The following is a 2,375-nucleotide window of genomic DNA, read 5'->3' as shown; positions in this document are numbered from 1 at the left end:
ACGCCGAACCCCCTACCCCCCGACCACCGTGTTTGAAACAACAAATAAAGTTGAAAATTTTTGGTAAAAAGGACTAAAACTAGAGTATTCTAAAGTTGAAGGACTAAATTGTACATTAGTTTGAAAGAGGGACTAAAACCAAAATCGCTCCAAAATATAGAGACTAAAAACATATTTAACCCTTTTTTATTTGTTAAATACGTTAATTTTTCACTTATTTTTTTATATTTATTTATTATTAAAATTTGAAATCAAAAATACATTAAAATTTTAAATAAAGTTAAATTTAATTTATATTATAAAAAAAATGTTATTTATTTTGTGGGAGTTATAAAATCCTCCCCAAATTAACATTATTTAAATTGATTAAAAGAAGTTATCCAAAGACCGAAAATAATACGAGTTTTAATTGTTTTATAAAGAGGTTTTTGACTTCCCCATGTTAAAATACATTTTTCACCCTTCTAGCTTTTCTTTTATGTTGAAATTTTTTTCAAACCTATCGCCCCTCCTCACATTTGCCCCCTTCATCCAAACCTCTTACATAAAACTTTCATTTTTTTTTTCTCACATTTCACTCATTTCTCAAATCTCCTACAAGAAACTTTCCTAAACTTTTTGTGTAGCCTTTTATTTTTGGATCGTGATATGTTGACAACACAATTTTGACAACGACACGTGTTAGCTTCGTATTGGTCCATTTTGAATTTTTTTTATTTTTTCAAAATCTGATTTGGAAAAGAGTTAGGATTGGACAATTTATTATTCTGAAACTGTCCTCCTTCGTTTTTGCACTCTATCCTCTCTCCATAACACTATCTTCTCTCTCCATTTTAGGGATTTCATTTTCATTTGAACTTCTCTCCATAGCACTCTCTTCTCCCTCCATTTTCATTTGCTTATTCCAAAACCACCGTCATTCTTTCAGCACTGTATCCTTCTTCCGAAACACTCTCTCTACTCTCCATTTTAGGTTTTCAGTTTCTCTCACCAAGTTCTCTCTTTGTATTTGGTGAAGGCCTCGAAGTGGTTTCAATTTTGTCTCTTTCTCTCTCCTTGGGTGTCCATTTGGTGATTTCGCTTTTTTGGTGCAACGGGTTCGTTTGGTGACATTGGTTCTTTGAACAAGGTACAAACTTTTTTCCTTTTCTCTCTCTACAATTCAAATTTTTCGTTTTTCTCCACTCTCCGTTCTCTCTCCAATCCTCGGTTCTCCCTGCACTCTCAATTCAAGGTGTGCCCTTTCTCTTCTTTGTTGAAGGTTTGACCTTTCTTTGTTGAAGGTGTCTCGTTATTCTGTTGAAGGTGTGTCCTTTATTTCTTCAAAAGCCTCGTTTTTGCTTTTGTAAATGAAAGCTCTCTTTTGTTTGTTCAAAGTCTCACCTTTTTGGTTTGATTATGTAGATTGTATTGCACGAAAGGGAATTGTCTCGTGAGAGCAAGGTATATGCCATATTACCTTTGGTTTTCCCCTATCTCATTTCGGTTTTTGCCCTTTATTTTATTGTTAGAATTTCCTTTTATGGTTTTATACAATTGTAATTTTTGTTAAATTTCAGTTCGTTGATGATGTTAGTGCATCAAGCAAAGAAATTTGTTACTTCTTCGTGAAAGCATCAACTAATACAATTTGAAAGGATTTGAAGGAACAAAAAAACCAACACATCAAAAACAACCTTACGAAGGAATGATGACGAAATCGTTACAATAGTAGAGTTTGTAGAATCCCGTACGTTGGATATCGTCTAAAACATGAGTGAATTTTGTATTTCGTGATTATTGGCAGTAGGAGATCAATGTAGACAAATGTAAATGTATTGTAATAAATATTTTGAATGTTAATAAAGATGTACGTTATTCCCTTTTTGATTGTCATTTTCATTTGAATTGTTGTTGGTCATCATTGTTGATCATTCATCAGTTTTGATTTTATGAACAATTTTTATTCCATTTCAATGTCTTTCATAGCCGAAATTTGCCATGTCCATTGTGGATGAAAGTCCATTTTAGGCAAGACAAGCCTTGGTAATCGATTACATCATCCCTGTAGTCGATTACCAGATTTAAATGGCTTTTTGTACAGAAAGTTAGTGCGCACTACCCAACTATGAGAGTCTCACTCCCTAGGTAAATTTTTTGATATTAAGGGGGAATTTTTTGAATATTTTTCAATGGGTAACACGTCTTGATAATGGTTAATGGTGGGAAGTGGTAAACTTGAAAGTAAACTCACTTAGTGGGTAACACGTTTTTTGAATATTTTTGCATCCATGACCGTCAAACTTGAAAGTAAACTCATTTAGAAAGCTTAGAAAAACTTTGTTTTGGGGAAATTAACTGCACCTAGTACAATGCTCTAAAAATAATAGTTATAA

This window comes from Vigna radiata, chromosome 5, assembly GCF_000741045.1.
Source record: "Vigna radiata var. radiata cultivar VC1973A chromosome 5, Vradiata_ver6, whole genome shotgun sequence".
NCBI lineage: Eukaryota > Viridiplantae > Streptophyta > Magnoliopsida > Fabales > Fabaceae > Vigna > Vigna radiata.
The sequence above is the reverse complement of the archived record's forward strand: the minus strand, read 5'-3'. Positions refer to the sequence as shown.